This window comes from Panthera onca, chromosome C2, assembly GCF_046562875.1.
Source record: "Panthera onca isolate mPanOnc1 chromosome C2, mPanOnc1 haplotype 2, whole genome shotgun sequence".
Taxonomy (NCBI): Eukaryota; Metazoa; Chordata; class Mammalia; order Carnivora; family Felidae; genus Panthera; species Panthera onca.
The window spans coordinates 60,832,963-60,845,947 of record NC_138347.1 but is presented as its reverse complement, the minus strand read 5'-3'; the positions used below and the strand labels follow the sequence as shown (position 1 = coordinate 60,845,947).

General features: G+C 36.1%; 1 protein-coding gene across 48 annotated transcripts in view; it reads left to right on the top strand.

The window, feature by feature from the left end:
* ZBTB20 (zinc finger and BTB domain containing 20) overlaps positions 1-12,985 on the top strand; it is a 785,665-nt gene that overhangs the window by 523,636 nt on the left and 249,044 nt on the right. For 43 of the 48 annotated variants that reach the window (XM_078453036.2, XM_060640810.3, XM_060640830.3 and 40 more), the window contains one exon: positions 7,064-7,161. The exons of the other annotated variants lie outside the window; for them this stretch is intronic. The gene's annotated coding sequence lies outside the window, so the exon portion shown is untranslated. The remainder of the gene's footprint in view (positions 1-7,063; positions 7,162-12,985) is intronic. 48 annotated transcript variants of the gene reach the window in all.

Sequence of the window (12,985 nt, the reverse complement as noted above, 5' to 3'; positions counted from 1 at the left end):
CAAATGTCTCAAAGACATGGAGACTTTTTTGCTTATCTTAGAAAAAGGAAAGTTGAGTTACTGAGCTAATTCCAGCTTTTAAGCAAGTTAAGGGAAATAAGAAATGAGATTTTCTCTGTTTTCTTCACTGAGGATCCAGAGTAATAAAATATGCTTATCCTTATCCTGCAACAAAAAATCTTTGGGTTTGATAATGAGGTAGGATCTTGATAGTGAAGCTTCTGAATACCGAAAGGGAAGTCATGAGATTGGCTTCTGTGAGGCTCTTTAACTTAAATCGGATAGACTCCCATCTTCTGGACCAGTTTACCTGTGTCAGGGGGAAGAAAAGGAATGATTTCTCTAGGTGGTTCACATTTTTCACACGTTTCTTCTCTCCCTTTTTTTTTAAAGCCACTGTTATTCAGAGGCAAAAACTGCGGGAAGCTACGGGGATTTCTAAATGTGCTTGGCAAATGGGAAAGCAATAGCAGAGCCACCAATGAATCATGAATCACACTAGATTACTCTGTGTTACATATGCTCACTTATGTAGCCATCACACTCTGTTACAATCATTTCCTATAACAATTGATTTACTACAAACTTTCAACAGTGGTTGAAAAAAAATTTGCTCGTGAACAAAGAAATTAGAGCATATTGTTCAGTGCTCTATAAAAAGGTATAGTAGACTTTTAGTGCAAAAGTTATCACATTTCACTCTCCGCTTATTGGTGTCAGTGTTCAAAGTCAAACCCATTACCATTAAACTTAAACCATCTAGGGTCTCCTGGGTGACTCAGTCGGTTGAGTGTACGACCTCAGCTCAGGTCATAATCTCATGGTTCATGGGTTTGAGCCCCCCTTCGGGCTCTGTGCTGACAGCTCAGAGCCTGGAGCCTGCTTCCAATTCTGTGTCTCCCTCTCTCTCTGCCCCTCCCCTGCTCTCACTCTGCCTCTCTCTCTCTCCTTCTCAAAAGTAAATAAACATTTAAAAAAATTTAAACTTAAACCATCCCCTTCCTACTGCAGTAAGTGAAATATTTTTGATTCATCTCCAAAAATATAAAGCCAATAAGTGTTGGTGGTATTTGCTATAAATAAGGGGAGAGACCCACAGAATGCAGTTAGGGAGAAGACATCCTCAATTAGAAAAGAAAAAAATCTGCCAAACTCCTCCTATTTGCCAAGCACTCATCTAGGAACTGGAGGTTCAGAGGTAAATAAGTTTCCATCAGTAAAGAGTGCTCGCAGACTAACTGAAAACAAACAGACACATACACGGGTAACTCTAGTTAAATAGATATGTATTGGAGTAAAGGTATAAGCAAGGTACTCTATAGATTTTCCTGGGACAATTCTGGTTTGTGCCTATGGTGGTTTAATTATTCATAGGGTCCTTATATGCCCTGGTTTTGACAGTAAGTTATACGTTTACCCCATAAATAGCTATAGCCGTCAAATCTGCCTGAGGTTGTCTAGCGAGAGTTTCCACAGATTAGGACAGACAATCAAAGAGATTAAGAATGCTTTGCCACACATGTTGTCTACATTCAAATAGAAATACAAATGAAAAACTTAGTACACTGACTTTCATTTCTCCCAGCGTTGTCAGAGGAAGAAACTGGGAATTTAACTCGTGTGAGGTGAGGAGAGAGGGAGAAGGCAGGATAATCTAAACCCACTTATTGGTATATGATATGCACAAAGTGTGTCTTTAAATGAGCCATTAAACTATTGGATCCCCTGAAGCTCTCCCAACTGAAAGGTGGTGTGAGAAAAGACTAGAAGCTATGAAGGGAATTTTAGAAAGATGGCTTAAGGTTCAACATAAGAAACCTTATTTGGTGCCATATTTTGTACAAATAGAAGGAGTCTAAAGCAGGATTGGGTTGCCTATGAGGCTGAGAGCTCTATGCCCCTGATGGTGTGCAGCTGAATGACCGTCATGAGCAAACTCAGGCATTAGGTCAAAACTCAGGCCACTGATTAGAGTTCTATACACATTGCTGATCCTATGATTTTATATTATGCATTGGGTTTTTTCGAGTAGCTTTTAAGTAAGAATCCTGCGCTTGGGGAAACCCCTAGAAGAAAAAAAAAAGTAGAAATATCATGAAAAACAAAAGAAACAAAACAGTTTGTGAGCTAAATGCTCTTGTGACCCACTCTGAACACACACTAAAAAGAGATGAGGGAATGTCAATACAGATCTCACTGAGCTTATTCTTTGCCACTCTTACAAGGAAAGCAGCTATTTGACACATAATATTCGGAAGACATGCCTCCCTCAGAGGTCTCTACCTCTTGGACATATACTCATTTAAAGACGGAGCTGCTGCAAAGTCTTGCCTTCCAGTTTGATTTGCATAGCTCCAAGTTTCCTTCGAATGGGACCTGTAGCAAAGCTATCATTAAAGAGAAACAAAGCGGAAAACTGAACAAAGGATACATTCTGTGCAAAGTTAGAAGTTTAGACTGTTTCAGAGATCCTTGTCATGGTAAGAAAGATGCCCGCCCCTTCCCCCACCTGAAAAGAATAGCAGACAAGTGACAAAAGGAGGCTCCCTGGAGGTAACATGGGAGCAACGAGTAGGGGGACTAAAGGCTGCACACACGAAGAGAGAGAAAGGGGTTGGCATGGACACAGGAGATGCGGCCAAACACCCTGCATTCACAGCAGAGATGCGTGATTAGGTTGGAATCACTTTCACCTCTTCCCCAGGGTATGCAAGTAGGAATAGGTCAGGCTGAGGCAAAAGGAATGACATCCTGATGAGGCTCAGCTTTCCCAGGGGCCTGCAAAGGGCGGCAACACAGCTAGAGCCAGAATATTCTCACTGGCCCCTTTATATGAAATCTTGAATATCTACATTTACAGATTAAAATGTTTTCCAGTACACCAGAGAGAGAGAAGTCTTCTGAAGGTAGTGGAAATGACTTTAGTTCTCTAGTGGTTAAGAGTCTAAGGGCTTAAAGTGAGGAAAGTTGGTTTCAATCCTCTGCTACTTAACAGATAGATTTATGGGAAAGTATTTAAATTACTCTAAGTTTTCATTTCCACATGTTAAAAAAAATTGATAATGCATACACCACTGAGCTCTTCTAAAGATTATATTACACATGTGAATTGTGTAACACATGTAGTGTCTGGCAAATAATTATTAACAATAAAATTTTTATTCAGTGAGGACTGTTACCCATTTTCGTAACGTTTTCTGGTCACTTACACCAAACCCTGCCTCATCTTACGTCATTACTTTCTGTCTGGTCCTTGACATTCCACACTCTGTTTCAGCTTTGACCTGCTTCCCCAGATACTGTGTTATCTCCCTGCTTCAAAACTTCATGCTTCTGTTCTTTAAAAGGTATACTTACAATGGTTTGTAAGTTCAGTACCAACAATGTGCAAATATTTCAAATCATAAAAAGAATACATGACTTCTAGGAAATACTGTTCTTGTTCTTGAACTCTGAAGGCACTCTTCATCTTTTATAACATTGACCCTGAGCCCATTCATGTCAAGTGAACAAGATATTATTTTATACTGTCTTCCTGGGAGGTTAAAATGACTCACCAAAAGTCACTCAGTGATCTCAGATGAGGAATCCAATGAATCAATCTAGAAATCTTGATCTAAAATCTGCCAGGGTCTCCATTTACTGAGAAAAAGTCAGCCTAGAGAGGATGACCCCCAGGAAATTTTATATTCTGTTATTAGTTTTTACCACATGCTTAAAATGTTTTCTGGATTTGGACTTGCCCTCTGATTACCCACAGGATACAGGGAGAAAGCTGTGTCAGTTCCCTTCTCAACAGCTAAAGCAGTCCTTGTCACCAAAACTATCATATGTTAGATCACATGTCAGTGTCTGTGACATAGTCAGGCCTTGGCTTCCCAGGATCTACTCATTACAAGTGAGTTTATGTGCCTTGAAGCATATGGCCTTGATATATGATCCCAGAGCAAAAGAGCAAGGTATTTCAAGCTGGCCACAATTTTATTGACTCTCACAGGCTTTCTTTGTAGTCATTCCAATAAACTAGACAAGAAATTTCTGATGCTCCAAGCTATCCAGTCTGCAGGACTCCATTTCATGATTCAGAGTCCAACTAAACAACTCAAGAGTGCTTTTGTGTGACACTGTGACCACAGGAATAAATAATTGCTTAGTAATTCTCTTTGAGGCAGAAAATTCTAAACATGGAGGAACCATTTCCCCTTAATGGGAGCCAGAAATCCTGTAAGTGCTTGAAATGGCATTCACAAGTCTGAATGGTAAACAGATAAAAACAGGAGCGCACCAGTTGCACAAATGACTTGCTTGTCACAAACTTGTCATTGCAGTAATCTAACATTTCTTTCACAGAGCCCGATGGAAAGGATGGAACAAACAGGCCCTGCTGACGTTTTGGCTCTGCTAAGCCTTCCTCGGAGCTAAAGCATCTGCAGCATCTTCCTGTTCTAGACCCTTTATCTGCTGAAGTTAGCTGATACTGTGCATGTCAAAGAAATGTTTGACTATTGCATTAACAAGTTGATGACAAGCAAGTTATTCCTGCAACTGAAATACTGCTGCTTTTAGCAGGCTGCCATCTTGACCTTCATCTTATTCTACAGAAGAACCCTAACAGAGCGGAGCACTAGGGAGATACCAGTGTTGTTGCCCCAGGCTGTACAGATAAACAAGGACCACCTGTTCAGAACTTAGGTGCAGCAGTATAGGGGACACACCAGGCAGTTCCATCAGGGTTATGGGTAGGATTTCCTGGGAAACTGTAAATGTTGCAAACACGTTGCACTGTCCCAAGGAGTCTCTTGCTGGGATAAAGGGAGATGCACAGAGATTTCATTTCCTACTGCACCTCTTCCGTTCCCCACACACGTGTGCACATGCAGACCTGTATATACTTCATAAAATATTAATAGCTGGGAAAGTTAATGAAAAGTGTATGCCAGCTTCAAACACAGTTTTTGCCAGTTCTTGGAGTTCCCCCTATTAGCGGCCTCTCCTAACCTCCTCCCCATTCAGAATAGCATCTGGAACTATCTAAACCTAGTCAGAGCCATGCTCTTATCCCTGAAAAGTGAGGAATGTCCGTTGGCCTCCTTGCAGACACTTTCATTAGCCCTCTCTAACACACTCCCCGTTGATCTCCAACCTCAGCTGCCAGCAGGGAGTGCTCACACACTGTGCAACTTCCAACTCTTGCCTTACTGTTTGTGTAGCCCTCCTCCCGTGGGGGACCCACCCTTGAGCTTCCTTGAGTGTGCAGTGTGGTGGGTCTCAGGCTTATCAGCACACAGAGCTGAGCGGTAGCCTGTAACTGGAGACTTGCCTGTTGCATTCTGCCTCTGCTGGTGCCTTGGGCATACCAGCCCTTGAACAATGGAGCATTGGCCCTAAGACTTTGGCCTTTTCATAGAGCTGAGCTTCTCTTATTCATCAAGGTGTCAGGTGCCCTGGATTCCGTTTAGACCCTTGGTTAAAGGTGCAATGATACTGTCTTGTCTGGTTTAACTATCGATGAGAAGAACTTGCATTCTCAGACTTATTTTCTGGCTGTTGCCTCAGGTGCTTTCATTTTTAACCATCTTGTGTAAAAATGGTTATCGTCGTTCAGCCATGGGAACCCATATTTCTTGCCAAAGTAGTGATGGGGCTTACCTTTCTTTTAGATTTGGCAAATTGACCACAGTACTGTCTCCCAGATGAAATGTTCTACTCCCATCCCAAATATCTCATGCTGCAATCGATACCTCAGCTTTGTTACCTCAGAAGACAGGTGGGAAGGGTGTGAGGCAGGGTCCTACGTTTTACACAGGGAAGGATCTGTCCCCAGAAAAGGAGGAGGAAGTAGTTTGAGGTTGGGGCACTTACATTTTCTGAAAAAGAACACCTGTAAGCAAACTATTTGAATTTTAAATGGAATTTTAGTGACTTTTTCTTTGTTTTTTAAAGTTCCTTAATAGGATTTCTGTAATGATTTTGTGTTTTCCTTTTTAATAGAACTTAAATGGCAAAGAAACAGTATGCTGTTTTTGATTCAGGAAAAAAATAAAAATCTTTTTTATGGGAATTCTCTTTTTAAATACACATTAGGGAATAGATAATGGTACCAACAATAAAAAACGTACCCTCTTCCTATACAGAGTGATAGCTGATTAGTGTATGTGTATGTGTATGTGTTTTTAATATATATTTACTTACTTATTTGATTATTTGTCTATTTATTTTAAGAAAGAAAGGAAGAAATAAAAGAAAAATTCTTTTGCTGGAGTAACCTCATTAAATTCATAGGATTTTAGGGCTGGAAAGGAACTTGATGATAGTGACTTTGTGTCATACTCACGCTTGAGAGGTGGATACTGAGACCAAAAGATGTTTAATAACATGAATGAAGATACCCAAAGAGATTGTGGCAGATCAAGGCCTAAAACTTTCTTCTAAACAAACACTCTCATTTGAATAACTTACATTGATGTACTTAAGTCTAATAGGGCATTCATTTTTGGAATAACTGGGGTTGCATACTGGCAAAACCAGTTTAGGGACATACGTTTGAATAGTTTGGAGATATTTCTTCCTAAGCTGTATTTAATCTGAGTCATGGAAGGAACCATTACAATTTCAATGAATTTTTTTCTCTTACAAGGTTTCAAGGAAACACTTTCTCCATTCCCATTTTGGCACCTGAAAACATATTTTTAAACGGGTCTGTTCCTTTAATAAATATTCGTTTAAGTAGATCATATTCTAACATTCTTAGAGACAAAAAATCTTTTATCAGATTAAAAGAAATCTGTTTTTTATTCCCATTTTTAGCCATGTTTGAGTTGGTCCTTGTCAGTTTCCCCAACAAAACACTGATTAAGACATCAATGTTTTTGTTTGTTTTGGTTCTTTTAATTTAGCACAAGGGGAAAATTAAAAAAAATGCATTTACCTTTTTGCAGCTATGATAATTATATACTCTATTTTTCATTTATGCAAAACTTTATTTTTGAGGGTTTTCTTTTTGTTTCATTTCTCTGTTTTTGCATTTTCCAAACATCTGTACCGTGGCTGGTGGCGAGTGTAGCAGTGACTGGCACTTTTCCTCCACGCTTTGAGAGAAAGAGAATTGGCTGGAATAAAACCTTGCTTTCCATATGGTCGACTTGAAACAGCATTGAAAAGGTATCGTCTCTTTTTCTTTTCTGAAACCAGAGGTGAAACGCACGAGCAAATAGCAATGTTGATGCCAAACCACCTGCTGATTTATATCAGAAAAGTCCTTGGAAAGGCATCCCCCACCTTGTCCCCCACTTGGCGAGGCATCCCCCACTTTGTTGAAAACCTGAATAGATGATCTGTGTGCACTGGTAGCGCCACATCAACAATATATGCTGCCAGTCACTCACTTAAGAAAGCCTAGGTTCTACACATAGTCAAGAAATGAAAGGTTTGCTTTTGGTTTGACAAAATGAGCACTTTGTAAGTATGTTTAAACGGCTGTGAACCGCTTGCTGATTCCTGGAGTATTGGGGTCGGGTCTATTGTCAGGGACAGTGAAAAGAATGTGACACTAGTGCCTTCTTTCACCTTGATTAATTCTAGTTAGGAAAAGCAGTAGTCTTTGCCTTATCAATTATTTTAAAGTAATATATTTCTAGCACATAAAAATATAAAGAATAACATGAGCATACAAGAATCCCGCACCCAAATTGAACAAACCTTAACTAATTTGGCACACTTATTTTCAAAACTGTTTTTTGTCTTTTATTATTCTAAGTTACATACAATGATGTACATAAATTAAGTGGATAGCTTGATGAGCTTTTATGTGAGTGTGTTTCCATGAGGCAACACCCAATCCAAGATACAAAACATTCACAATACCTAGGAAGAGTCCTTGTGCCCTCCCGTGTGTGATATTCTCCAAAGCTTTAACATGAGGTTGAAAACAAGCAAAACTATTCTGACCTCTATCACTACGAATTAGTTTTACACAAGCCAAGCCATAGTATGGCTTATATAAAATGTATTCTACTGTAGGTATCACTAGAATGTATTTATTGAATCTCTCGTTGTTGAACGTTATTTCTAGTATTTCCCAATCACAACAAATACTGCAGTTAACATTTTTATACATATTTTTACACAGGAAGAATTGCTTAACTATAAGAAACATGCATTTTCACTTTCACTAGGAATGTAAAATCTCTTTCCAAAATGGTAGTGGTGGCAATTCATATTCTCATTAACTACCCATGAGAACTTCTCCACATTCTTCACAACATTTGGAATGGCTAGACTTTTAAAATTGTTGTCAGTTTGTTAGGTATTAAATAATGCCTCATTTAAAAAAATTAATTTATAAACCATCGGGACTCTCTCATGTGTGTTGCCTGTTTGGGTCTTTCCCCATCTTACTATTAGGTTATTTGTTTTGCTACTGTTATTTGGACCGGTTTGGGTTTTGGTTTTGGTTGTTGTCGTATTCTGGATTGTTATTGTAGTATTCTGGATTATCATCCTTTGGGTAATAGAGATTGCAAATATATTTTCCTAATGTGTAATTTCTTTTTTAGCTGTGTCTGTAGTAGCTTATTTTTTTAAAGCTTCTCATTTTAATGCAGTTAAGTTTATTGATATTTTCCTTTATAGTTTGTGCTGGGACGCCTGACTGACTTAGTCAGTTAGAGCATGCAACTTTTGATCTCAGGGTAGTGAGTTCAAGCCCCATGCTGGCCGTGGAGCCTACTTTAAAAACATGTACATATATGTTATATATATATATATGTGTGTGTGTGTGTGTGTGTGTGTGTGTGTATACACACACACATACATATATGTGTATATATATATGTATGTGTGTGTGTATATATATATGTGTGTGTGTGTGTGTGTGTGTGTGTGTATATATGTGTGTGTGTGTATATATATATATATATATATATATATATATATATAGTTTGTGTTTTTATGTGATTTAAGAAATACCTCCATATGAAAACCTTCCTTGATTTTCTTCTAACAGTTTCAAAGTTTTGCCTTTTACATTTAGATCTGTAAACTTGGCATTTATTTTTGTATGTGGTATTTTAAATGCACCCCATTTTCTTTTTTCCATAGATGACCCAATTATCCCAGCACCATTTAACAAGTTGGGCATTCTTACCCGCTAATTTGTAATGCTATCTTTTGCCTACATTAAATCTATTTTTAGGATCTTTATTTCAACCATTTGTTTCTCTATCCCTGTGTTAACACTATAATGATCGTAATTAATTATAATTAATTATCATAGCTTTATAATATTCTTGTTAACTGGTAAGACAAATCTCTACATTGTTCTTTCAAGTTCTCTTGGCTCCTTCTGGCCTTTTATTACTCAATATAAATTTTAGGGTTAGTTGGTCAAGTTTTGCAAAAGCCTTGCTGAACTTTATTTGTAGTGACATTAACTTTAGAGAATAACCTGGGGAAGAATTGACATTGTGATAACACTATGTCTTTCTACCCATTAACAGACTATATTCCTCTACTAAATCAGATCTTTATTCTTGTTCTTTATTAATTTTTTATAAGTTTTACCATAAAGGTCTTGCTAGAACCTATTTTGTTAGATTTCTTCTCATATTACTTGGATCTTTGAGCTCTTATGTAGAGTCTTTTTTCCATTTCATTGTTTATTGGTCATCATTACTATATATTCAGAAACTTTGCTTAACTCTGTTGTTAGTTTTAATGACTAAACTGAAAATTCTCTCAGATTTTCTACATAGGTATGTGTATCATCAGTGAATAATGACAGCTTTTCTCTTCAATTCTAATTCATAAGTGTTCAATTTCTTTTTTCCTGTCATATTGCAGCACTAAGACTTTTATATAATGTTGAATAAAAGCAATGATATTAGGAATATCTGTTATGTGATATTTGCCTAGGATTTTGATAAATTGGAATTTTTGTGTTAAGGAACTTGCCACCATCTATTTATAGTTTGCAATGCATTTTTAATCAGAAATACTAGTTGAATTTTATCTAATGTATTTTCTGCATCAATATGATAAAATTTCCCATTAATATGTTAATATTTTATATGATATTAATGTATTTCCTGATATTAAACATTTCTTACATTCCTGGAATAAAACTTTACTTGGTCCTGGTATGTTTTTTTAATCCACGGTTGAGTTTAATTTGCTGATATTTTATGTAATATGTTTGCACAGGGAGATTAGTCTTCAATTTTTCTTTCTTAAACTGTTATTGTAAAGTTTTGGTGTTATAGTGGTACTAGCCTCATAAAGTAAGTTGAGCAACATTCATTTTTTTCTTTTTCTTTTTTTTCTATTTCTGAAATAGCTTTCATATAAATCGGGATTACCTGTTCTGAAAATTTGGTTAAACTTGCCTGTAAAATCATCTGGACCTGGTATTTTCTGCCCATAGTGAGTAGGTAGAGTAGGGTGGACTTCTGACTATCAGTTCAGTTTCTTCCATGGTTATTGGTTTATTCAAGTGTTCTATTTCATCTTAATTTTAGGAAGTAAGTTTGTTTTTTGTTTTTTTTTAAAGAAAAATATACAATTAATCCTTAATCAGGGCACCTGGGTGGCTCAGTTGGTTAAGCATCCAACTTTGGCTCAGGTCATGATCTCAGAGTTAGTGGGTTTGAGCCCCATGTCAGGCTCTGTGCTGACATCTCAGAGCCTGGAGCCTGCTTGGAATTCTGTGTCTCCCTCTCTCTCTGCCGTTCCCCTGCTCACTCTCTCTCTCTCTCTCTCTCTCAAAAATAAACATTAAAATAATTTTTTAATTTAAAAAAACCCAGTTAATCCACACTTTCCAATTTATTTGTATAAAACTGTTCATAATAGTCTTAGATTTTTAATTTTATATTTAATTATGTCCCCTTCTTATGCCTAATATTATTTATCTGAGCCTTTTTTATTACTCATTGTTAGACATTTTTCTGTTTCACTTACTTTTGTTAAAAACTGTCTTTTTATTTTATCTTCTTTATTGCCTCTTATATTCTATATCATTACTTTATGCTTTTATCAATATTATTTTCTTCAGTCTACTTAAAATTAGATCGTTTTTCTTTTCCTAGATTCCTGAGTTAAATTATTACTCATTCAATTTCAATGCTTTTTATTATTTTAAAGTTAACTTTAGTCTCTAAACTTTTTTCTAAGTTTTTCATTAGCCGCATAGCTTGTTTTGGTATGTAGTTTTGTTCAATTTTAAATATTTAGTAATGTCTGTTTTGATTTATATTTAACTTAGAAGTATATGTCTTTACTTTCTAAACATAAATATACTCTATTTTTATTACTAATTCTGAATTTAATTGCCTGTAATGAGACGATGTGTTTTATATGGATTTAATTAAAAATTTTTTTTTTAATTTTTGTGACCTAGGACATGTTATCTATTTATTCAGTGCTCATATTAAAATTTTTATATGTATACCTAACTATATATTTTTCTAATAAAAGATAAAGTCCACTTTTTAGTATTTCTGACTTTCTCCCTAATGTAAAAAAGGTGCCTAGCATGTAGCATGTTTTATCTACTTACTAATTATCAATCTGTTATTATAAGTACTGAATGGAGTTTTAGTTTTACCTATTTGTTTTAAATATATGCAAAAGTGGTTATCATTGATTTTTATAGTTAATGCCTAATTATATTTTCTCGTATATTTTAATTATTACTGTGTCCGCCATTATTCTTGGATGATATGGCTTCCTTTCGGGTGCACTTTTCTTGTTGAATTACATCTTTTAGTAATTCTTTAGGGAGGGCCCCGGGGAGTATACTCTTTTTATATATCTAAAAATGTCTTTATTTTATCTTTTGTCTTAAACAGCAATTTATCTGAGTATTTCTGTTCAGCATTAGAGGATATTACTCAATTAATCTTACACAATTGTTCTTCAACTATCATTACTTAAGAGAAATCTGTTATCAATCCAGTTTTCATCTCTTTGTAGTTAGTCTACCTTTTCCCTTTGGTGACTTAAAAAAATTTTTCTATATCCTTGATGTCTTATAGTTTCTCTGAAATGTGTCTAGATGTGGATTTATTTTGAATTATCAGTCATGAACTCAGGGTATACTTTCTAATCTCAGGACTCTAATGCTAGAAAATTCTCAGTTATTATCTTTTCCTTTATTATTTCTTTGTTATTACCCCCATTTTCTTCTGGGATTTTGTAAGATGTATATTGGTGTTTCCTAGTCAATTCACATATTTCAATTGCTCTTTCATTTTCTGAAAAATATATTTTACTTTCTGTGATTTTTTTTCGAGTGAATTCCTTAATATTACCTTCCAAGTCACTAATGCTCTTCTTGAAATTGCCCAATCTTAAATTATCCTATCTATTGCATTTTTAATGTCAATGAACATATTTTTCATTTTTAAGATTTCTGATTGGTTCTTTATTCACCTATTCTTATCTTACTGCTCTATGTTTTTATTTAATAATTTCTTGTTCTCTTATAAGTATGATTTCTTATCTCTGAGCATCACAAGCATACTCATGTTGAGTCATTGTCAGACAATTCTATAAAATCAAACTCACCTGTAGTGAATGTTCCAATTATTAATTTTATTCATTGTTTTTCTTATCATTAGATTTCTTGCTATGTTTTAGAATTTTATTTTGTAGGTTGATGTTGGTCATAAGGCTTTTTTTGACTTGCCTCTTGGTCCTCTTTCTTCCTCTTTTTTTTTCTTTGTTCATGCATCCCTGGCTAGTGGTTTTTCAGTTGCCTCTTATTGGGATTTCTGGGTTCCTAATCTCAATCCAAATCTTGTACCAGTAGCTTTCAGCTTTATCTCTTTAAGGATATTTGATCATGAGGCTGTGTCTTTATCCTTCTACTTCTCAGTGCCTAAAGTGCTATATAGGCTGTTGCCCAATGTAGCAGTTAGCCAAATTTTTTGCAGCCTCTTGCTGAAGTAGTGAGCCAGGCTCAGGTCCACCATTTTATATGGAGCCT